We start from the raw sequence: 26,255 nt of genomic DNA on the forward strand, positions 1-26,255 counted from the left end.
CATTCTGTGCTTGGTTCCTCCAGTGTAGGAGGGCCCACAACCTGAATCCTGAAGGGTGGACTCTAGATTTAACCTTGCAAACAATTGCGACCTGACCTGTAGATATCTTTGCTTCTGTCAATGATGAGAAGATGAAAGGTCAGGTGTTGCAACTCCAATGGCTGCATGGTAAGTGTTGTGAGTGGTTAGTTACGATGGAAGAGTGGGTCAGAAAGTTACAGTGGGGACGGTCCCTTCAGAAGGGTCTAGATCTGAAACATCACCCATCCTTTCTCTCCAGAGATGCTGCCTGAGCCACTGAGTTACTCAAGCACTTTGTTTCTCCCTTTCAGAATAAGGACAGGGGAGGGGAATCTTATGCCCAAGTGATGGTGCAAGGGTTACGGGGAGAAGGCAGGAGAATGGGGCTGAGAGGGAAAGATAGATAAGCCATGATTGAATGGTGGGTTAGGCTTGATGGGCCAAATGGCCTAATTCTGCTGCTAGAACTTTTAAATTTATGAAGTTATAATCTCATTGGTGTGGAACGATCCTTGTGGGGCCATTCGTTGTTCTTGATAGTTTGTTTCTCTGTGCCTGGTTTTAATTACTAATTTGAAAGTGTTACCGCAAGCTGTGTACAACGACCCTACTCTTAAAAATGGCTTGCCCCCTTTGACTTGTGATTTTCCTGAACAGATGGCAGTGTCTGCAACGCCCAAATATTCCAGACAACAACTGCTGGTGTCTCGTGAGGAGACCCGAACAATTGATGGGGTGTAGGAATGAAAAAATCGCAGTTCCTTTGCGAAGGGATTTGTGTTGGGGAGCTGTGAAGGGCAGGGTTTGGAGGAGGAGGAACTCTGGCTATGACCTTTGAAGTTTGTCGTCGATTTCATATGTAAAGGGGCACAAGTGTTTAATTGTCAAATGTACCAACAATGAAATTCTTCCTTGCTGCAGCTTAACGGGCCCGTAAACACAATAGCACACAGATAATAATCAATGATTCAACGTTAATAACCTTAATACCAGGTAACCATAATAGTACAAAAAACAAAATCCATAGTGCAACCTTTAGACTTCAGACTTTAGAGATACAGCGTGGAAATAGACCCTTCGGCCCATTGAGTCCGCGCTGACCAATGATCACCCCATATACACTAGCACTATCCTACATTCTAGGGACAATTTACAATATTACCAAAGCCAATTAACCTGCAAATCTGTGATCTTTGGAGTGTGGGAGGAAACTGGTGCACCCGGAGAAAACTCACGGAGGTCGCGGGGAGAAGGTACAAACTGCGGACAGGCAGCACCCATAGTCAGGATCAAACCCGTGTCTCCGGCGCTGTAGGGCAACAACTACTGCTGCGCCACTGTGCCGCCCCAAAGGCACAGTCCACAGCAAGATCGCCGTTGCGGAGGTTACTGTTCTGCAGTGTTCACGTGGCTGGCTGTTTGCTGGGAAGTTTGCTGGCGGTCACGGTTTTCAGGCTCCTGTGATTTCTTCCCGATGGTAGCTGCGTGATGAGAGCGTTGTCAGGGTGGGGTGGGTCTTTAATGATAAGGGCTGCCTTGTTGAGACCCGCTCGATGGTGGAAAATAAACCAACCAAAGTTCCACACTGTAACCCCCATGACCAACACTCTGGAGAATTTGTGAAGGGGTCAGATGCAAGTTAGAAATGCAGGTATTCCTGGCTTTAGATAAAAGTGACACGAAAAATAGCAAAATACAAAACATTTCACGATGTTATGTACAATTTATTTAATTCTCTCTAAATTCTAATTTCTCTGGTAATACTGAAACATTTTATTGCATCTACACTGAAATTTACAAAACATCACCATGGGCTCTTTGTGCCAATGGCCAGAATTAAAATGAGCTGCTAAAGCTGTTATTAGCAGCACGGTGCTGCTGATGTATGATTTCTGTGCGTTCCTGTCTGTAATTGATTTTGTGATGGATGGGGCTCTCTCCCCCCTGAAAACTGATCTATTATGGTTTAAGTAATTTGTGAAATGCTGTTTATACAGAACTGGCACTTAGTTTTAATGTTGCCGAGGTGTGTTGCGGATGGAATTCTCTTCCTGGGATGATTTACGGTTGTGAGGGGGTCTGAAACATGTGTGAAACAATCTTTTCGTCACTTGCGTGTTAAATCAACAGTGGCAAGCAATGGGTTCCTTAGAAAACCCCGTCATTGGCACAGGAATCGGGGAGACCTGGGTTTCAATGGCATGTCAAAGGACTAGGGGGTGGTTGTGAGGAGATTTGCCTCTCGCTTGCTCCCTATCTCTCGATATCCATCTCTCCCTCTCCTTCTTCGTTTAGTCTCTAAATTAGGCCATTAAAATGAAATTAGGCCATTCAACCCATCAAGTCTACTCTGCCATTCAAACATGGCTGATCTATCTTCCCCACTCAACCCCATTCTCCTGCCTTCTCCCCATAACCCCTGCCCCGACACCCGTACTAATCAAGAAGTCTCAATCGCCACCTTAAAAATATCCATTGACTTGGCCACAGCTCTCTGTGGCAAAGAATTCCCCAGATTCAACACCCTCTGACTAAATCATCTTATATTCCATTTGGGTAGCTGACAACCAACCCAATGTTAAGAATATTAAACTCTTCGATTACAAGTAAACCCCCACTACTTCCCTCTCCTTCCGGCACTTTGTTTTTCTGCTCCTACTTCCTCCCCCAGTTGGACGTGCCACACTGAGATTCTGTTTGACGGACGATGTAATGAGGAGAGCCATCTAGCCCGCGGAATACTGAAAACACATTTAGATCTCATTATGTTGGGACAAATGGACGGGAGGGTTGGATGGATGCGTAGCAAGGAGCTGGTTTACATCGCAGATGAACATCGCAGTGATTGATGAACATCAGCTGCTTTATGAAGGTCGGGCACAAATATTGCGAAGGCAGACGCAAAAAGCTGGAGGAACTCAGCGGGTCAGGCATCATCTCTAGAGAGAAGGAATGGTGACGTTTTCTACACAGATATGTTGCCCGCCCCGCTGAGTTACTCCAGCATTTTGCATCTATCTTCGGAAGAGTAGAGGCATTCTTTTATGCTCAAGCCCCCACGCATATCCAAGCTCAAAGATATCGGATATCAAGGATCATAGCTGCTTGTCGCTCAGTATTCAGATCTGTCCAGTTGCATCTTGCAACCATCATTAAACCATTAGCTGATTCCTCAATCATTCACATCACCAAGAAAATGATGTGACCCTTTGTTTTGATAATGACAAAGGGAAGATTACTACAGTCAGGAACAAACAAAGACAATCTTTCAAAAATGTAATTTACAACATAGGTCAAAGACATTCAGATTATGTTACTGACAGACAAAAATTGAAAAGCATGAAATTTAGTCTCTGCAGCAATAATGGGTGTGCGCGCTATATCGCCAGGGTAATGGGCACTAGAGCAGTTGCCTCATAGTGACAGACCCAGGTTCAATCCTGTCCATGGCTGCAGTCTGTGTGGAGTCTGCATGTTCTCCCTGGGACCGTGTGGGTTTTCTCCGGGCGCTCCAGTTTCCTCCCACGTCCCACAGATCTGCGAACCAGGAGGTTGATTGGTCGCTGCAAACTGACCCTAGTGTGCAAGGTAAATGGTAGCAGAATCAAAGGGGAGTTGACCATGAAGCTACTGAAGATAACCCCCCCCCCCCCCCCCCCCCCCCCCCACAAGCCCACCACACCACAAGCCCACCACACCACAAGGTGAAAATGAGTTATAAACAATGAGACTTAATAAGATGACTGAACCTAGTACAATGAGTTGGGTCGGGGAGGGACGGAGGGAGAGGGGATCTGCCAGGATTATTTCGTTAGAAAAATCAATATTCATACTGAAGATAGACTCAAAATGTTGGAGTAACTCAGCTGATCAGGCAGCCAGCATCTCTTGATAGAAGGAATGGGTGACGTTTCGGGTCAAGACCCTTCTGTAGACTGAGAGTCGGGGAGAGCGAGACACAGAGATACGGAAGGGTAAGGTGTGAGGATGAGACATCGAAGGGGATGTAGATTAAGGATCATTGTTAGCTAGGAGAAGGTGACCACGAAGCATACAGAGATAAAATGTAATCGGAACTCTCAGACTGGTCGGAGAATTGGGAAGGGGGAGGGATGGAGAGAGAGGGAAGGGTTACTTGAAGTTGGAGAAGTCAATATTCATACCACTGGGTTGTAAGCTGCCCAAAGGGACGCTGAGATAATTGATCAAAGCTCCTGTGCTTGTCTGCCTTCCCGTGACTATACGTGGCACGCAGAGTGAGATAAACTACGAGATGCTCGTTCTGGGAAGAAAGCTCACGAGCAAGAAACCAGATAAATATCAGAACCCTTGGAGCTACTTGCCAGCCTCAGCCTCTGTGTTGAAGAAAACATATTACCTTTCTTTCGAAAAAAAAACCCCATCTATCTCCATAAGCAATATCTGTGTTCAGCAGGCAATAGATCAGATCACTAGGAACCCGTCACATGAGACTGGGGAAAGACTTCCAAAAATTGAAAAATCAGCTGAACCAGGCCAGAGAAGTACTGAGCTGGTAAGTTGCTGGCCTTCCAAACAAAAAAACATTATGCAGGAGCATCATTCATAGTTTGCTGATCCAACAATGACATCAACTCTTTGTCAGGGCTGGGGATTGGATCTAGTAAGTGATTGATGAACATCAGCTGCTTTATGAGGGTCGGGCACAAATATTATTGCGAAGATAGACACAAAAAGCTGGAGTAACTCAGCGGGACAGGCAGCATCTCTGGAGACAAGGCATGGGTGACGTTTCTGGTCGAACCGAAACGTCACCCATTCCTTCTCTCCAGGGATGTTGCCTGTCCCGCTGAGTTACTCCAGCTTTTTGTGTCTATCTTTGGCTTAAACCAGCATCTCTGCAGTTCCTTCCCACACATATATATTATTGCAATGTTTATAAAACCTTCCAAAGTACCCACGACAATAGATATGCGATACTTAAGAAATCCCACGCAAGTAACGTTGTACAACTCATCATGTCTGAAGAAGGGTCGCTACCCGAAACGCCACCCATTCCTTCTCTCCAGAGATGCTTCCTGTCCCGCTGAGTTGCTCCAGCATTTTGTGTCTATCTTCGGTGTAAACCAGCATTTGCAGTTCTTTCCTACTCAATATGTTGGGCTCAGGCTTAAGAAACTGTCACGCCTTTCTTTTCCTGCGTCAATCTTGTGACAGATATGTGTGCCTTTAACGTGAAGATATGGGCAGACCAAGCACAGATTATATTAGAGAGTATTATGTAGCCTTCACCAGCGGATAGTGTGGAAAGGGACATCGTGATCCAAAAGTCACAGGAGTGGAATTAGGCCATCGAGTCTTTCCACCATTCCATCATGGCTGATCTATCTTTCCCTCTCAACCCCATTCTCCTGCCTTCTCCCCATAACCCCTGACGCCATAACTAATCAAGAACCTATCAATCAGTTTTAAAAATATCCAATGACTTTGTCTCCGCAGCCTTCTGTGGCAATAAATTCCACCGATTCACTGCCCTCTGACTGAAGAAACTCCAACCCATCTCCTTCCTAAAGGTAGGTCATTAACCCACTGATACCAGCCTCTTTTTTGTTCCGTAAATGTTTTTTTTTATTAGATTTTTAAACAAATGTACAATTTACAAGGGAAGGTAGAAAGCTCAAACAATTTAGAAAACACTTAAACAAAATTATCAAATTAAAATATTAACATTTTTATCTATAATATATTCAACCTCCTGTGGTGACCAGTGTTCACAGAAGGCCTCCACAGTCCACGTGGACACTGCGTGTTCCCTCTCTAGGGACACGCGGGCACGGACGTAACCCTGCGGCCGTCGACTGCCCGCTGCCTGGACCCGCGAATGGCCATCTTGACCAGGCCACTGATACCAACCTGGGAGTGGTGGGGTTGTCCGCCGAGCTGGTGTGGGCACTGTCTTTGGCTCTCTGAGCAACATGGCCACCACATTTGCAACACCACTCCAGTGAAGATTAAATATTCTTTTTGCATCCAATCACCAGCATTTGCCACAACATTTGGGATGGTTCAGTCTTTAGACCAGAGACAACTCGGTGATATTGAAAATCGTCCATGTTCCGGGAGGCAACTTCACAAATTTTTATCACCAGGGATGAAATGCAGCTCTCGCGCCTTCTCCCTTGTTTGCAATTGTTGGTTTGATCCCTACAGACTCCACTAATGTAACTCGGTGATACCTCTTTGCATCCACGATGTCTCTAAAGTAATGTGCGGAAATGTTTATGGGCTATGATTCTGTCTTTTCACTTGGCACTTTGTTTAAATCACACTTCCTCAAACTAAAGGGGATTAGAGTAATGGGATTTAGCACCTTCTGACAGCGTGCCTAGATATTTATCAGCCTGATGACTTCTATAATCAAGTTGACCAGCCATAGCTGCAGGCTGCCTGCTGCAATGGTACCTGGAGTCGGCACTGCTTTGTTCCAACATTGTCTCCATCCAGTGAGACCTGAATCAATGGACGGCACGATGGCGCAGCGGGTAGAGCCACTGCCTTACAGCGCCGGAGACCCGGGTTCGATCCTGACCACGGCTGCTGTCTGTACGGAGTTTGTACGTTCGCCCTGTGATCTGTGCGTGGGTTTTCTCCAGGTGCCCCGGTTTCCACCCACAATCCAAAGACGTGCGGGTTTGTAGGCTATTTGGCTTGGTAAATTTATAAATTGTCCCTAGTGGTGTGTAGCATAGTGTTAGCGTACGGGGGTCGCTGGTCGGCGTAAACTAAGTGGCCGAAGGGCTTGTTTCCGTGCTGTATCTCTCTAAAAAAAAAAACAGCAGTGGCAAATGCACTGGACCCTCAAGTATAAGTCTATCAGGAGGTCCCAGGCAGCAGAGAACACTGAGTTGGATGATCAGCCATGATCATATTAAATGACGGTGCAGGCTCGAAGGGCCGAATGGCCTACTCCTGCACCTAATTTCTATGTTTCTAACACAAACACTAGTCACTGGTGTTTCTGCATCAATGCCTGCCTTGTTTATTTACTGTTAATGTGGTCCCTGGTTTCTTAGTTTACATCTTCTAAGTTGTTAGTTTGTTAAAGCCAATGAATATTTAACTTAGATTAAACAGACTTCATTTCACGAATAAAATGACGAAGGCCAATATTTCCCTGAATTTGAGCATGTTATGAGAAGGGGTAAATATAAATCTGTGTGGCATTAATGGAAAGCAGGAATGGAGCATTTGTTTACGCGTTCAACAGGGGATGGGAGTTATTTCAGGCTCCACAGAGAGGGAAGTAAAGTTAATGATCAGTGCATGAGAGACTAATTAATTGGCAAGGCAAAAGTAAGGCGATTACTCACGTTCAACATTCTGCGACCTTCTGGTTACCCTGTGCAAACCTGCAACCAAACAGCTCAATAAACAGGGAGATTTGAATGAAAACCACTGTAATCACTGACATGGATAGCAGGCAGGGTAATGTGTGGTGGACCGAGTGTACAGAGAGTAATGCCCCTGTCCCATTTACGAAACCCGGTTTCCGTGCGGTTTCCGGAGGTTTTTGTCAGTCTCCCTACCTGCTTCCACTACCTGCAACCTCCGGCAACCACCTGCAACCTCCGGGAACCGCACGGAAACCTCGGGTGGGACGCAAAGTCTCCAGAGGTTTCCGTTCAGGTTTCGTAAGTGGGACTGGGGCTTAATACAGTGCAAGGACAGTTTGTGATTGTATTGTATAGGTTTTTGGACTCTGGAAGGTCGCTAAGGTGGAAAAATCCCAAAAGAGAGGATGGGATTTAGTTTTGTTTTTACTTTAGATTAGAGATAAGCGCGAAACAGGCCCTTCGGCCCACCGAGTCCGTGCCGGCAAGCGATCCCGGCACTCTTAACACTGTCCTACACATACCAGGGACAATTTACACATACACCAAGCCAATTAACGGACAAACCTGTACGTCTTTGGAGCGTGGGAGGAAACCAGAGATCTCGGAGAAAACCCACGCATGTCACGGGGAGAGCGTACAAACTCCGTACAGACAGCACCCGTAGACGGGATCGATCCCGGGGCACTGGCGCTGTAAGGAGGCACCTCTCCCGCTGCGCCACCGTGCCGCTGTTACTATGCGAGGGCAGTTTGAGATTAAGAAGGAGGATGTTTTGGACTCTTGAAGGTCATTAGGGAGGATAAATCCCCAAGACCTGATAAGATTTATCCCAGGTTATTGAGAGGTGCAAGAGAGGAGATTGTTTTCAAAATCTCATAATTTCATATCGTTCTCACTGAGTGTCGGATGTTTCAGAGAAAACAATCCATACTTAACTAAACTCTCTTTACAGTTCGTGCTCTCTAATCCAGTCAACATCCATGAGAACCTCATCTGCAAAGCATGCACATCCTTCCTGTAATGGAGTGATTAGAACTGCACGCAATACTCCAAACGCGGGTGAACCAAAGTCCTATAAGGCTGCGTTACGACTTCCTGACTCGTACACTCGACACCTGAACCAGTACCATATACTTTATCACTCGATCGCCTTGTGTTGCCCCTTGCAACAGCTATGGACTTGGACCCAAGATCCCTCTGAACATCAGTGACCCTGAGCTTCCTGCCATTTACTGTGTACATGTGTTTACATGTATATGACAGGAGAGCACGTGCATACATGTATATTAGAGTAGAGGCAGAGTACCAGCTATGTGCAGATCCATCAAGCAACAGCAGGGTAATACCACCAGTGCAGTCTACAGCCGAGGCCTGTCACCTGGCCCGTGATGGCACACAGTTACGCAGTTGGTAGAGCTGCATCCCCCTACAGCAAAGGAGACCCAGGTTTGATCCTGACTACGGGTGCTGTCTGTACGGAGTTTGCACGTTCTCCCAGTTTCCTCCCGCATTCCAAAGACGCACAGGTTTGTAGGCTAATTGCCCCTAGAGTGTGGGATAGAACTGTGTAGGAAGGAACTGCAGATGCCGGTTTAAATCGAAGATAGACACAAAATGCAGGAGCAACTCAGCGGGACAGGCAGCATCTCTGGATTGAATGAATGGGTGACGTTTTGGGGTCGAGACCCCTAATTCAGACTTCAGGTCTAAAGAAGGGTCTCGAGCCGAAACGTCGCCCATTCCTTCTCTCCAGGGATGCCGCCTATCCTGCTGAGTTTCTCCAGTTTTTTGTGTGTGTTGTATCTATTGTAGGATTGAACTAGTGCGTAGGGTGGTCGTTGGTGGGCATGGATCTGGTGGGCCAAAGGGCCTGTTCCCACGCTGTATCTCTAAAGCTAAATGACATTGGCCGGCGGTGGTGCATGGTCCATGGCCAGAGAGGTCATCAATGTCATCTTTAATCTCACCAAGTTCCCACCCAAACCCACGGGGGAATCCTCATCCATCAAGCACTTTGTTTATCTGTTGGACAGATGGTATTCTTTGCAACAAAGAATGGGAGATTGCAAGATATAGTAAAAGCAATGAATGCACGGCACTAAATGGTGTAGGTGTTTCATGGGTCTGTCCGCTGTGTATCACCGATATATCTGCTGAATACAGCGAAGTGTGTGTTCTGGTCTGAGAAGTCACGCTACTGGATGGTCGGGTAGCCAGCTGCACAGAAAGCTTTATCTGTCCATAACAAAGAGCTATAGACGGGCTCAATGCTTTCACCCACGGTAGCTTTGTAGAAACTCTGAAAACCATAGATGCAGAAACAGACTGTTTAACCCATTGTGTTAGATTTTGGAGATACAGGCCCTTCAGCCCAACAGGTTTGCACCGACCTGCGATCGACACATACACTAGCACCATCCTACATCTTTGGAGTGTGGGAGGAAACCGGAGCACCTGGGAAAAACTCAGGGTGATCTAAAAAAAAACAAGTGCTGGAGTATCTCAGCGGGACAGGTAGCACCTCTGGAGAATATGGATAGGTGACGGATTCAGGTTGGGTCTCGACCCGAAACGTCACCTATTCCTTCGCTCCATAGATGCTGCCTCACCCGCAGAGTTTCTCCACCATTTTTGTCTACCGTCGATTTTTCCACCACCTGCAGTTCTTTCTCAAACACTGCATCACTCCAACGCTTTGTGTCCTTTAGTGTAAACCAGCATCTGCCAATTCCTTGTTTCTCCAATTAAAACAACCCCAGCTTATCCAATCTTTCCTTACAGATGCAATGTTTCATCCCTGACTGCATCCTCGTAAATCTTTTCTGCACTCTCTCTGGGGCAGTCATACTGTATCTCTCTGGTAACGTGGTGATCAGAACTGCACTCGCAACTCAAGCTATGATGTGAAGTAGTTTTCCGTTCCAGCGTATCTAATCTACCTTCGTATTCTGTGCCTCAGTTTTTAGTTCATAGTTTAGTTTCAAGATACAGTCCTTGATAGAAACATAGAAAATAGGTGCAGGAGTAGGCCATTCGGCCCTTCAAGCCTGCACCGCCATTCAATATGATCACAGCTGATCATCCAACTCAGTATCCTGTACCTGCCTTCTCTCCATACCCCCTGATCCCTTTAGCCACAAGGGCCACATCTAACTCCCTCTTAAATATAGCCAACGAACTGGCCTCAACTACCTTCTGTGGCAGAGAATTCCAGAGATTCACCACTCTCTGTGTGAAAAATGTTTTCCTCATCTCGGTCCTAAAAGATTTCCCCCTTATCCTTAAACTGTGACCCCTTGTTCTGGACTTCCCCAACATCGGGAACAATCTTCCTGCATCTAGCCTGTCCAACCCCTTAAGAATTTTGTAAGTTTCTATAAGATTCCCCCTCAATCTTCTAAATTCTAGCGATGACCAGCAATCGCTCCGTACACTAACACTATCCTACATCCCACCCCCACCCATTGCCTATTATGCCTCCTGGCATGAACGGCAGCAACGAAGGTCGTCCACTTGTTGATTCCTTCAGTTGCTGTTTCCGTAAAATATTTGTTTTACGAGACATTGTTGTTAGCCGTGTGCTCAACCTGCAACGTGGAGGACCAGTGGATCGCTCTTTGTCTCGCCTCTACCCTTCGACCTGTCCAGCATTGGAGACCCTAACAGGAAATGAATCACCCGCTGGCATAGCGCTAGGGGTCACTGAGACACACAAGCTCCCCGACCACGACAAGGTTGCAACGGGGAGCTACCCTGCATACTAGGGACAATTTACAATCATAACCAAAGCCAATTATAAACCCCTACGTCTTTGGAGTGTGGGAGGAAACCAGAGCAGCCAGAGACAACGTATGCGGGCACAGGGTATACGTACAAACTCCGTACAGACAGCGCGTGTAGTCAGGACTGAACATTGGTTTCTGGTGCTGTAAGTCAGCAACTCTGCCACTGCGCCACTGTGTCGACCAGTTAGTAAAGGATGGTTTTCAGGGAGCCTTGTTTCACCACCTTATCGACTTGCCCCGCTACCTTTAAGGATTTATGTATATACAATCCAATATTTCTGCTACTCCATGAGATTCATATCTCTCCCATTGGTAGTATATTCCCTTATAAAACCTCACCTTCCACATCTCTCCACGCTTGCCTGGATTCAATTCCATTTGCCTTTTTTTCTGCCCAACTAACTAAACCATCCATATTCATACATAACCTCCTTATGGCCAGCCTCCAAAGCAGATTATTGTGCCAGCTACAAAGCTCTTTATTACATCATTATATTTAAGTTTAAATCATGAAACAATTAAAAAATGAGAGACTCGGTATTGCACATTACCGAACCTCAGTGGTCACAAAGACACTGCTTCCTATCAATGAAGCAATTCTGAATCCAATTTGGCCCTCTCCCCTGAATCCCACAGGCTTACACCTTCTTGACCAATCTGCCACAGGGATCTTGTCGAAAGCCGTTTACAAATCCATATAGATTACGTCAAATACACCGCCCTGTTCAATCTTCCTTATTCGCTCCTCACAGAATTCACTCGGACTGCTCAGACATGAGCTTCTCTTAACAACTCCATGCCGACGGCCCCTGATTAATCTGTCCCTTTATAAACTAAAAGCTTGTGTTGTACGGAGTGGTGGCTTCCATTCATTTGCCCAGCATCATTCCAGGTAAATGAAGATAATAGCTGGTAATAGCAATAGACCTAAGTGTGCAGCGGTAGAGTTGCTGCCTTACAGCGACAGAGATCCGGGTTCAATCCTGACTACGGGTGCTGTCTGTATGGAGTTTGTACGTATTCCCTGTGACCATGTGGGTTTACTCCGGGTGCTCTGGTTTCCATCCACATTCCAAAGATGTGCAGGTTTGTTGGTTAACTGGCTTCGGTAAGATTGTAAACTGTCCCTAGTATGTAGATAGTGTGCAGGGTAGCGCTGGTCGGCGCAGACTCGGTGGACCGCACTGTATCTGTAAACTAAACTTAAAAAAAAACTAAACCTGCGTTCCAATCAATATTTATTGTCATGCAGAAAAGTACACCTACTCAGTTATGAAGTTATTATGAAGCTGGCTGTAACACACTGCCCTCTCACAGGCCACGTGAGTCCCATTCCCTACAGTCAACGAATTGGGTACATTTTAAGTTCAGTCACACTCCCGTCTCTCTAAATCTTTGAAGTCTGGAGAAGTATGCGCCATGCATGATAAGTCAAAGAATCTTACATCCTTTTGCGACTGCTCCAAATCCTTCAAAGAACCTTTTGAAATTGCAAATGATTCCAGCACAAACCCGCACCCACCAGTAACCTGCTGGTTTTCAGTTCTCACAGGGTCAGCGGTAAACAGCAAAGAATGAGGCCCTTCGGTCCACCATTTGACCATTTGTTAAGGGATTGGGCACACTAGAGGCAGGAAACATGTTCCCGATGTTGGGGGAGTCCAGAGGCCACAGTTTAAGAATAAGGAGTAAGCCATTTACAACGGAGTCGAGGAAACACTTTTTCTCACAGAGTGTGGTGAGTCTGTGGAATTCTCTGCCTCAGAAGGCGGTGGAAGCCGGTTCTCTGGATGCTTTCCTGAGAGAGCTAGATTGAGCTCTTAAAAATAGCGGAGTCGGGATATGGGGAGAAGGCAGGAACGGGGTACTGATTGGGGATGATCAGCCATGATCACAATGAATGGCGGTACTGGCTCGAAGGGCCGAATGGCCTACTCCTGCATCTATTGTCTATTGTCTATTGTCATTGCACCTATGTTTATAATCCCAGTTATTAGGTTCAGGCCTCGGGGATAGAAGAGGCTGTCAAGGTGCTTCTTAAATGTGCAGAGCATTGAGGCATCTCGTTCACGATCCGATTCACATCACGGTGAGGAGGTGTTGAAGACCAAACTCTCCATGGTCCCAGGGCTGTGCGAGACGCCATTCATCACCTCCCCCCCCCCCACCATGATGACGGGGAACAACCACCCGCTTACATTCAATCAGTGAAATGTAATTGTTCAGTTTAGTTTAATTTAGTTTACAGAAACAGGCCCTTCGGCCCACCGTACCCGCACTGACCAGCGATCCCCGCACACCAACACTATCCTACAAACACCAGGAACAATTTTACATTTATACCAAGCCAATTAACATGCGCATCTTTGACGTGTGGGAGGAAACGTAAGATCTTGGAGAAACCCCACGCGGGTCACGGGGAGAACGTACAAACTCCGCACAGACAGCACCTATCAATAGACAATAGGTGCAGATGTAGGCCATTCGGCCCTTCGAGCCAGCACCGCCATTCACTGTGATCATGGCTGATCATCCACAATCAGTACCCCGTTCCTGCCTTCTCCCCATATCCCTCTACTCCGCTAAGCCTCCGGAGAATTGGCCTCCCATTGCCTTCTGAGGCAGAGAATTCCACAGATTCACTACCCTCTGGGTGAAAAAGTTTCTCCTCATCTCCGTTCTAAATGGCTTGCCCCTTATTTTAAACTGTGGCCCCTTGGATCGAACCCGGGTCTCGGGCACCGTAATGCAGCAGCTGCACTGCTGCACCACTGTGCTGCCTTTGGTTCAATAAGTCACAGGGATCGGTCCCAACCTACAAACCTTTAACACAGAGGCTGTGGGCTACTGCAAATAGCAATATCCTCTCGTGGGAAACAGCCTGGTTTCAGGGAAGGTGATTTCCTTTAAGCCATTCAGCTCGTTATTAGAGATAGCTGTGATAATTGTAGCAATAACAATATCAACATGAAGAAACACATTAGAATGCAGTGAAAGATGCGTCTGTGTACAAAACATAAATACATTCATAGGAGCAGTGAATGTTGCTGGAAGTAATGCACAGACTGGCAGCTAGTTTCAAATAACCCCTGTATTTCCTCCGTTCCCCTCTCTCCCTCCCCTCGTCCCCACCTGAGTTGACCTACCAGTTCCAATGTTCACATCCTTGTACCCCTCTTGTTATCACCTCTTCCCCAGCCAACAATGGGCCATTATGGGTAGGAGGGAACTGCGGATGCTGGTTTAAACCGAAGGTAGACACAAAAAGCAGGAGTAACTCAGCGGGTCTGACAGCATCTCTGGAGAGATGGAACAGATGACGTTTTGGGTCGAGACTCTTCGTCAGACTTAGAGTCTGGGGAAATGGAAAAGAGAGATATAGATGTTCATATAGAGAGGTATAGAACACATGAATGAAAGATATGCAAAAAAGTAACGGTGATGAAGGAAACAGGCCATTGTTAGCTGTGGGCGAGGTGAAAATGAGTTACGGTAAATGAGACAAGCCGACTTTGAAGTTATAATGACATGGGTTGGAGAGGGATGGAGAGAGAGGGGATGCAAGGCTTACTTGAGGTTAGAGAAAACAATATGCATATTGCTGGGTTGCAAGATGCCCAAGCCCAAGCGAAATATGAGATGCTGTTCCAACAATTTGCGTTGGGCCTGGTCATTATGGGCTCCACCTTTCCTGAAATAATCTGCTGCCGACCCTGACTTGTTCTGGTCTTTTTTCACCTCCAGTTTTTCACCTCCAGTTTATCCCCTGTCCAGGACCAGAATAGCCTCAGAATGAAAGGACGTATCTGAGTAGTTGAGGAGGCAATTCTTTAGTCAGAGGGTGGTGAATCTATGGAATTCATTGCTACAAAAGGCTGTGGAGATCAAGTCAATGGATATTTTAAGGTGGAGATGGATAGATTCTTGATTAGTATGGGTGTCGGGTGTACGGGGAGACGGCAGGAGAATGGGGTTGAGCAGGAAAGATAGATCAGCCACGATTGAATGATGGAGTGGACGATGGGCTAATTCTACTCTTATGACTTGGGAATTTATGAAATAAAAATAGACCTTTAATTTTCAAAGCTGAAGGATTATTAACTGTAATATTGATTAGTTGAGTGTACATTATTTTTTTAAGATCAGAGAAGCTGTTCAGCATTAATTTATGTCCCGGTAAACACAATGAAAATGATTTAGTATTTCCAGTAGATTTTGCAAGCAAATACCGTGCAGAGTGTTAAGTCGCACATCTGATGGCTGGCTCTGCGGTGAATGCATCTGCAAAGTCTGCGACTCTGGAACCAGCAAAGCAGTCGGGTATTGCTGTCAGTACTTGAAGCTTTCCCCATTGATCATGTGCACAGCGCTGAGACCGCTGCCTCGATATTCGTGACTGATCAGTCCACTGAATCCACTGCATAGTACCCGGCCTGCATCCTGTCCAACGTCCAACGTCACGGGATTTTGCCGCAACAGAGTTTCAGAGCTGGAGAGTGTCCATAGATCTCTGAGCTCACAGCTGCAAATTCTGGGCCGGAATCTCAGATGACCTTCAGTATTAAAAAGACACTTGGACTGATATATGGATAGCAAAGGTTTAGAGGGCAATGGGCCAAATGTAGGCCTGGCCCAACGTGGTCAGCATGAACAAGGTGGGCCGAATGGCCTTGTTCCATGCTGTACAGCTCATTGACCAAGTGTTAGCCAGGCAAGGTGCTGCTCAGGTGAATGTAAAAGCAACTGACCCATTCTATCTGCAACTAGAGAGCGGTCCTGAAAAGGACGGCATGGTGGCACAGCGGTAGAGTTGCTGCCTTACAGCGCTTTCATAATCAAAATCATACTTTATTAGCCAAGTATGTTTTGAAATATAGGTGGAATTTTATTTGCCATACAGTCATACCAATAAAAAGCAACAAAACACACAAAATACATTTTAACATAAACATCCACCACAGTGACTCCTCCACATTCCCCACTGTGATGGAAGGCGAAATAAAAGTTCAATCTCTTCCCTTCGTTGTCCTCCGGTCGGGGGCCTCGAGCCTCCCGTTGACGGGATGATCTTGACTCCCGTAGCCGGCGGTCAGGTCCTCCGCATCAGGGCGATCAAGCTCCCGCATCGGGGGAATCTCAGCTGCCCCGCACTGGGCGATCGGACCCCGGGTCGGGGCTGGTCCAACCTCCTGCGGCTTTGGGGTTTCCCGACATTAGTCTCTACCCGAGACTGTGAGCTCCTCGATGATGAAATTCTACCAAGATGTAGAATTATTCAGCAAAAATCAAGCAGTGACAACAAAATTGAGTCTCTCTCATTGGGATAGATATCTCTGGAAGGACAGAGGTTGACATTCCACAGACAACGATAGGAATAGATAAAATTATGAGACTTGATTGAAGTATATAACATTACGAGAAGCATAGATGGGGTAGACAGTCAGAATCTTTTCCCAGGGTGGAAACGTCCAACACTAGAGCTTTAAACCCCTGCCCCCCTGTACGAGTTCATTCCAAGAGCTCTCCCGAGTTTGCCCTGATTCGAACCCGGAGATTTACGGTAATGGCCGCTCGTCGGTACTCGGGGCTCTCGTGGACATTTTTCAACATGTTGAAAAATCTTCACGATTCTTCCCGAGCTTACCTGCCGTTAGCGTCACGAGCCGCTAAGAGACGTCCCCGAGCTCTGACGTACCCGCTACGTTCATTCTCCGTGCTTACCACGAGTTTTTTTTTTTTTTAAACTCGGGAGAGCTCTTGAATGAACTCGTACCGTGGGACAGGGCCATTAACGTGAAAGGGGAAAAGTTTAAAGGAGATGTGCGGGGCAAGTTTTTTCCAGAGTGAGTGGTGCGGGTCTGGAATGCACTGCCAGGGGTGGTGGTGGAGGTAAATACGACAATGGCGTTTAAGAAGCTGTTAGATAGGCACACAGAAGTGCTCGAAATAGAGGAATATGGATGGTGTGAAGGCAGATGAGATGAGTTTCATCAGCATCATGTTAGTTGAAACTTTGTGGGCCAAATGGCCGAAGTACAGTTCTGTGCTTAGTTTAGTTTAGTTTAGAGATACAGCGCGGAAACAGGCCCTTCAGCCCACCGAGCCCGCGCTGACCAGCGATCCCTGCACATTAACACTATCCTACACACACTGGGGACGATGTACATTGATACCAAGCCAATTAACCTACAAACCTGTACGTCTTTGGAGCGTGGGTGGAAATCGACGAAAACCAACACAGGTCACAGGGAAAACGTACATACTCCGTACTGACAGCGCCCGCAGTCCGGATCGAACCCGGGTCTTTGGCGCTGTAAAGCAGCAACTCTACTGCTGCGCCACTGTGTCACCTATAACATAATGTTCTATGTTACTATATTTTATTGGACTGTGCTGAGAGTATCTTAATCTAATTTCAAAATCGTCTTTTATTTTAATAAGTGGATAAGTGATTTATTTTTATGTAAGTAGCAGGAAGGCATTGGTCAATTTGTCTTAATTACTGACTGTCTCTGAGAATATTTGGTGACTCAATACTGGCGCTGTCCAAACACCAACGTTCAGGCTGCATGCCTCAACAAACCAGCTTCCCATGGAACTTGCACCCAACAGCATTCCGTACAAAATAACTATTTTCTGGTCTGTTGCAATGCTAATACCGCAAGGAAACGATATACAGATGGAACGTTTCTCAACACTGGTGATCCAATTTCACTGGCTCGTATCTCTCACCCACCTCAGAACCAGATGGTTTGCTCATCTATTACGCTGCTGAGTAAATTAAATTCTCCCCGAATCCCACAGAGATCAGAATGAGATCCATCCACTTCCTCTCCATTCCCACCCTCCAAACCGGATTCCCTGACAACACCGACGGAAATGTTCCTGAGGCATTAATTGTGGTTTTGTTTTCCACGCTATGCATCTTAATTTGTGTGTCATTTTTAATTTCAATTGCTCCACGACAGTGTGAACCAAATTGACTCGTGGGGTTTGTGTGCAAAAGATGCACAAACGGAGATATGCGGAGAAGGCTGGAGTGACCAGTACTATTTTAATATGCCTAAATGCCCTAATCACAGGCATTTATTTATGCCTAAATCACAGCATGAAATAACCACCCAGAAGTAGTTTTAGTTTTAGAGATCCAGTCCTTCGGCCCACCGAGTCCGTTCCGACCAGCAATCACCCATACATTAGTTCCATGTCCTACACATGAGTGGTAATTTACAGAAGGCAGTTACTCTACAAAGCTGCATGGCTTTGGGATGCGGGAGGAAACCAGAGCACCCGGAGAAAACCCACGTGGTCACAAGGGAGAAGGTACAAACTCTGCACAGACAGCACCCGCATAGTCAGGATCAAGCCCAGGTCTCCGGCGCTGTGAGGCAGCAACTCTACCGCTGCGCCACCTGGATATGTATGTGGGCAGCAGGAAGAGCAATGGCCCCTGCATTTGACACTTAGCCCACTTCATTTCCAGATTAAAACATAAAGTGCTGGAGGGACTCAGCGGGTCAGGCAGCATCAGTGAAAGGAATGGATAGGAAACATTTCTGGTCAGGCCCCTTCTTCTGACTGTTTCCACAGTGTTGGGAACTGATGGACTCTCTTCTGCACCTCTTCAACTAACACAACAAATATTGAGTATTGGGGTCGACACAAGATGCTTCAGTAACTCAGCGGGTCAGGCAGCATCTCTGGAGAAAAGGAAGAGGTGACCTTTTGTGTCAAGACCCTTCTTCAGAATGAGAGTCAGGGGAGAGGGAAACTAGATGTATGAAAAGATACAGAACAAATCAGAAACGGCATCGATGGCCAAGGAGCCCACAATGGTCTATTGTTGGCAGTGGAGGAGGCGATAACGAAAGGATATGAACAGTGAAACTACCAGGACGACTAGGGTGGGGTAGAGACGGAGAGAGAGTGAATGCCAGGGTTACTTGAAATGAGAGAATCAATATCCATACCCCTCGGTTGTAAGCTGGGTTGTCCAGTCCAACATAGACACAAAATGCTGGACTAACTCAGCGTGACTGGCAGCATCTCTGGAGAGATGCAATGGGTGACGTTTCGGGTCTTCATTCACCCATTACTTCTCTCCAGAGATGCTGCCGGTCCCGCTGAGTGACTCCAGCATTTTGTGTCTCTCTTCTATTTAAACCAGCATCTGCGGTTCCTTCCGACACAGTGTGTCCGGCGCCACGCTTGGTTAGACTTGACTGGGATAAGTCCCGCCAACTCTATCCACTGACGCAGCAGTGATGTAGATAGCATTCACCGCCCCATCTGGGTCTTTGGCCATGAACTCGATCATGAACTCCCAGTTGGATTCAGCAGGTGCAAAGAAACTCTGTAATTACAGCCTGCGACTCTCTGCCAATGGACGTAGCAGTACAAGGCGCTCCACGTACACACTGGAGTCATTCCACAAATTTCACACGGGTCATTCGAGTAAGTTTCCAAGCCTATCGCTTTTCCGGGACTTTCCCTATCTCTTGCTAATGTGTGTGTGCAACTTAAATTGCCATTAGTCCTAGCTACTGATGGCGGCGGCTCTGAATTTTTCAGAATGGAGCAATGTACAGTGTGCTCCATCAACAGGAAAGTCTGAAGAAGGGTCCCGACCCGAAAAACATCGCCTATCCACATTCTCCAGAGATGCTGCCTGACCAGCTGAATTCCTCCAGCACCCTGTGTGTATCTTTGGTTTAAACCAGCACCTGCAGTTCCTTGTTATCACAACAGGATATCCTCCTTCACTTAGTATAGTATAGTTTAGTTTAGTTTAGAAATACAGCACAGAAACAGGCTCTTCGGCCCATCGCACCGACCAGCGATCGCCCCGTACACTAACCCTATCTAACACACGGGACAATTTACAATCTTTACCGAAGCTTGTTACGAATCACCGCTGCACCGGCCATGAGATGAAAACGATTTGTTAACTACCACTGTTAGCACTTGTTAACAGCCAGTAGTTAACACGTAGTCAAACAATGTGTCATCAATACATTAATCCACATTCCTCAGTAAATGTAATTGTGTTTTGAACATATTTTAATGAAGCCGCATACCTTTGAATAAAATTCACAGGAGAATTTCATAAAACTACTGTCATTAAGGACTCTGTCCCGCAAACGCGGGCTTTTTCCTGTATGCAGGTACAGTCATTCACCCACGTTATTTTAAGAAGGAACTGCAAAAGACAAAAATGCTGGAGAAACTCAGTGGGTGAGGCAGCATCTCACCCGCTGAGTTTCTCCAGCATTTTTGTCTACCCACGTTATTTGGTAATTTGTAACCCGTCATTTAGGGACGTTATATGAATTTTTTTTAAATAAGTTTATTTGTGTTGTTTTCTCTCTCACCTTCAAGGTTAGTTCTTCTGTTTGCCTTTATTTGCTTCAGTTTTATTTAGTGTTATTTATCATGTTGTGGTTGTAGCTTTTGAACGATTTAAACGTATCAAATTTTTTAAATTCATATAAATTCATAGCGTCGCCCAAACGCCAAATCCCTTCTGCTGTACCTGCAACTGAAGATACAGGTGGATTAGTAGACTTTGAAGAGGTATTGACACTTTGTTTTTATGTAGAGGGGTAATAGAGAAGGGCTCCGGACCGCGAGCTCACAGACTGAATGATACAGACATCCTGACTGAAAATCACACCCTTCCGATCAATTATTTTAGGATAAGCCTTTCAAGAGAACATGCTACTTTTTGCTTTGCCCATTTTCAAAATATAGAATTTTGAATTTGGCGTTTGATTGGTACAAAGCTCGTAATATCTTTTTTACACACTGTACCTTTCTACATTTCTACTTTTGGGTGTGTGTGTGGCAATTATGGCTCATGGAATTTTCTCCCACTCTACAAGTTATATTCGTTACAACATATTTAAATACGTGAAATTTTCGATCTTTCCCAACCCCTTAAAAAATGCCCGAAGAAGGGACCCGACCCTAAACGTCACCTAGCCATTCCCTCCACAGATAGACACAAAATGCTGGAGTAACTCAGCGGGTCAGGCAGCATCTCTGGAGAGAAGGAATAGGTGATGTTTTGGGTCGAGACCCTTCTTCGGACCCTCCATAGATCCAGCCTGACCTGCCGAGTTCTCCAGCATTTTATGTTTTGCTCTTAAAACAAATCCGTGTTCCGTTGAAGAAACAACACGATAGACCACTCTGGAAGTGCAAGTTTTGCTGTACACTTCGTATTGTAGAACACACCTTGAGTGATTTAAATGGGTTAGATTTTTTTTTAATCTGTTGTCTAGAATTAGCCGATACCCACCCAATGTACCTTATATCAGATTTAAATCGAAATTCCAAATTTTTTTGTTTTCCTATTTGTCAATTTTTTGTGCCCGATTATATGGCGGCCAATCAACCGCTGTCTCTAAGGGGGTTGCGTCCAATCACCGACCAGCTTCCCTTAAAATTCCCGTCCAATCAACAAATCGGTCCCCTCCCGTCCAATCTGCCGCTGTCTCCAAGGGCATGGTGTCTAATCACATAATGCGCTGGTCACTCGGCGGCCTATCAGACGCAGTCTCCAAGGGGCATTGCGACCAGCTTCCCTTACTGAGATACCTATCTTTATTTGACTGAGTTACTGATACAATGTGTATGTAATCATCATACCCAGTGCATAAAGGGTTAAAATGGCCCTGAAATTTACCATATTACAAAACATTTCTCACGGGGGGCTTATAGCGTCAACCCCCCCCCCCCCCCTCGGTGGGGGAGGACCACAGTCTAGGGTCCTTCCGCTGCTGGATATTGGGGGGGCAGGGTGTGGTGGGGACACCCCTCAAACAAGGGTAGGGATATCACCCCAGGGGGTCGACCCACATGGATGGCAAGGTTGCTTGGTTTAAGGATAGTTGCAAACACTGCTGAATATGACACTAATTAATGTATAGATTCTGAGAATGTCAGAAAAACATCTTTGGACTGTTCTTGTTTTGTAGATATTGTTTATTCTGAATAAAGTTTATTTTTGGTTAAAAATTAAAAATAACGCTGGCCCACTATCAGTGGGTGAATGAAAATAGGATGTACCCGCTATCACACTTATTAATGTGGAGTGGGAGTTTTAACCCAAAATAACTAGTTTCTCCATGCCAAACACCAATGGGAGGCACATTGAGTTGTATGTTCATAGAGTCGTAGAGTGATACAGTGTGGAAACAGGCCCTTCGGCCTAACTTGCCCACACCAGCCAACATGTCCCAGCTACACTAGCCCCACCTGCCCGCGTTTGGTCCACATCCCTCTAACCCTGTACCTATCTAACTGTGTCTTGCCCTGCCTCAACTACCTCCTCTGGCAGCCTGTTCCATCCACCCACCACCCTTTGTGTGAAAAAGTTACCCCTCAGATTCCTATTAATATATTTTGGCATCTTGTGGCTTAAGTGTACTCCTGTTTTAACTTAATGGTAATGGGTTTTATTTTACTGATACTAAATGTGTTTTTACATTATACGAATAAATATTAAAATGTCTAAATACCATCAACCCAATTGAGCCATCTGGGAAAACAGTGAGCGTTACTGAGAAATCAATGTTGTGTTAGCCAAAGTGACGACGTATTGTTTTTAAAACATGATTCATGGGGCACATTGTTCTGTTTATGATGGCATTAAAACTGCACATTCATCTGAGTGTTATCTTGCTTAACAGATCAGGAAGTATTGTTTTAATCTGCTGTAAGGCAAACCAATATGTCGGAAGAAACTGCAGATGCTAGTTTACATCGAAGATAGACGCGAAATGCTGTAGTAACTCAGCGGGTCAGGCAGCATCTCTCGTGAAAAGGAACAGGTGACGTTTCGAGTCAAAGCTCTTCTTGAGATTCTTCTGAAGAAGAAGGGTCTCGACCCGAAATGTCACCTATGCCTTTTCTCCAGAGATGCTGCCTGACCCCCTGAGTTACTCCAGCATTTTACATCTGACGAAGGGTTTCGACATGAAACATCACCAGAGTTGCTGCCTGGCCCACTGAGTTACTCCAGCACTTTGTGTCTATCTTCAGTAAGACAAAGCAAGCTTAGTTTCCATATTCAGAAAATATTGAAACCCATCATACCTCTGCTCTGTGCTGTAATGAAGGAGAATTACAAATTGAACATAATCACTGTGAAAGGTGACAACTCTATTGTAACATTATTTAATTATACCTATTATTTTACCCCAGCTTTTTCACACCTTTTGAGAATTGCAGCAAAAATATGCATGATTAATTTCAATAGAAAACTCAAACAATCTTATGTCTAATTATGGCAGTTATTTTCATCAGCTTTTTCACACTTGAAAGTTACACTGAAAATCAGCTTGATACTTCCAGTGGAAAACTCAAACATTTGTTACATCCCCCTTCTAATGCTCAAAGACTTGTCCTATTGTGCTGGGACTTTGATTATAAACTGATTATGCATTGAGAAATGAATTTCAAGAATTCATTTTAAGAAATGAAAGTCTTAATGAAGAATGAATTTCTTAATTTGCGTTCTTCTCTCAATTTTGCATGCTGCCTAGACAGTACTTGGATCTTATAAGAAATCAAAGTTTAACCATAAGATTTGTAAGGGGATTAATCACTGATGGAACTGAAGGCTTCATTGTCCATGGGTCCGATCTGACAACAGCGGTCCTTTCATTACTGAAGTACCTCAGTGGTGTCCGACTGGCCCTCGAGGCTTTAAGATGTTGCTTTAAATGTCCACTGAAGAATCTTTTGTTAATTATCATGTACAGTATGAAAGTGCCCCATAGTTCGAAGTCGTCTGCAAGTTGTGTGACAATGTGCGGAATTTATTATTGGGACTAGTGTATTATTAGAAACAGCCAATTGTGCTGTCTGGGCAATGTCTCATGTCAAGCAAACCCATTTGACAGCTGAGTGCAGTTTGGGGTCAGTGTTAATGCAGCCACTGGTGTACAGGCTGCAGTCAGCCTGTGGGATTTGAGGGAGTTGGGACAAGACCAGCTAATCCGACCATGGTCAGAAAATGTTACTGAAAGTCAGAGGTGACCAACAGAGCATTATAGCCATAGAAATCATTAATTGCTTGGTGGTAGAAGGGTCTTGACCTGAAACGTCACCCGTTCCTTCTCTCCAGAGATGCAGCCTGTCCCACTGAGTTACTCCAGCATTTTGTGCCTATCTTCGATTCAAACCAGTAGCTGCAGTTCATTCCAACACAATTGCTTGGTGGTATTACCATGTGTAGCTGCTGCTTGCAAACCACAATATTCCATGACTTCAGCCGCATCTATCATTGTAAGGACTAACTTCGTCCTGTATGTATCCAACCTGGGGTCCCATATAGAAATACAGAGTGTAGGAAAACTCAGCAAACACATGGGTAATGGAGAAAAGTGCATGATTTTCAAGACAGTTGAATGAGGAATTCGGCAAGAATTTTATCCTTGTGAAAGGCAAGGAAACTGGTAAATCCGTTACCCTCAGTAACTAGTTTAGTCTAGTTTATTGTCATGTGTACCTTGGGGACAGTGAAAAGCTTCTGTTGCATGCTAACCAGTCAGCAGAAAGACAATACATGATTACAATCGAGTCATCCACAGCGTACAGATACATGATAAGGGGATTAATGTGAATAATGTTTTGTGCATGAGATAAAGTCCGAACAAAATTGTCCGAGGGTCTCAAATGAGGTAGAGAGTAGCTCAGGACCGCTCTCTAGTTGGTGGGATGGTTCTGTTGGGGAAAAACAGTCCATGAATCTGGAGGTGTGCGTTGTCACACTTCTGCACCTCTTGCCCGATGGGAGAACTATTTCCAGCTGAAGGGTGATTACAACTTTTATAATGTAAAGATCTGTCCTGGTAATAACAAAGAAAGTAATGCCCAAGTATGTCTGGGATTCCAACACAGTCTCTCCCCCACTAGTGTGTCCACCGTTCCAAAAGCAAGTTGCTCGAGCACTAACCACCGCCTGTTTGTTGTGCCTGTTGGTGAATTATCATCCACAGTCACGCATCTGATACCAAAGAATACACAAAACGATTCTTAAACCAGCCAGATTGAAATTGAGGGGATTAACAAAGGATATTTAGAGACTCTGCAGTCACAGAAAAAAAACCCAGAATTCTCAGCAATGGAAATATTACAAATTGAACAGAGCAACAGAATATAAAATTCAAGATGAGAACAGCAAATGGAACAGGGTGGGGACTATTCGATGTGTGTAAAAAAGATTGTTCCAAAGCAAGCAATAAAATAAATGTCAGTCTACGTTTTTAGTTTAGTTTAATTTAGTGATACAGTGCGGAAACAGGCCCTTTGGCCCACCGAGTCTGCACCGACCAGCGATCCCCGTACATTAACACTATCTTACACACACTACGAACTATTTACAATTTTACCAAGCCAATCAACCTACAAACCTGCACGTCTTTGGAGTGTGGGAGGAAACCAGAGCTCCCTGAAAAACCCCACGCAGGTCACGCATGGGGACAACGCACACAAACTCCACATAGACAGCATAAAACTCATACAGAATTCCACATTCAGCCGCCCTGAAAATCCACCCGATTTTCTCATCACCCACGTGTGTGCTGAGTTTCCCTGCACTCTGTGTTTGGCTCTGGTGTTTTAAAAAGGGGACATTCTCTTCAATAGAAATATAAATGTATCCCTGATACAGTAGAGGGCACAGCTCCAATTATCCTGGAGGGAGAAACCAAGTCAAGTCAAGTCAAGTCAAACCAATATGTAGAAACAAAATGGTAAATTTTGGTAAAATGGTAAACAGACAAGTTGCATTGCTGATGGGAAGACCCTTTATCCCCAGGGTGGAAATGTCAAGGACTAGAGGGCATAGCTTTCAGATAAGAGGGGTAAAATGGAACCATGACATGCAGGACAAGTGCTTTTTACACAGAGGGTGGTGGGAGGCAGATACGCTAGTGGCATTTAAGATGCCTTTACATAGGCACATGGATATGCAAGGAATGGAGGGGAAATGGATCAGGTGCTGGCAGGCGGATCAGCTTATTTTGGCACATTGTGTTTGGCGCAGACATTGTGGGAGACAGGCCTG

At 45.5% G+C, this 26,255-nt stretch overlaps 1 protein-coding gene across 3 annotated transcripts in view; it reads left to right on the top strand.

Moving 5' to 3' along the window:
- The window catches only part of sema6dl (sema domain, transmembrane domain (TM), and cytoplasmic domain, (semaphorin) 6D, like), a 270,119-nt gene that overhangs the window by 112,475 nt on the left and 131,389 nt on the right, over positions 1 to 26,255 (top strand). Inside the window, exon 4 of one of the 3 annotated variants that reach the window (XM_055661130.1) lies at positions 5,500 to 5,573. The exons of the other annotated variants lie outside the window; for them this stretch is intronic. The gene's annotated coding sequence lies outside the window, so the exon portion shown is untranslated. The remainder of the gene's footprint in view (positions 1 to 5,499; positions 5,574 to 26,255) is intronic. 3 annotated transcript variants of the gene reach the window in all.

Source organism: Leucoraja erinacea, chromosome 33 (genome assembly GCF_028641065.1).
Source record: "Leucoraja erinacea ecotype New England chromosome 33, Leri_hhj_1, whole genome shotgun sequence".
NCBI lineage: Eukaryota > Metazoa > Chordata > Chondrichthyes > Rajiformes > Rajidae > Leucoraja > Leucoraja erinaceus.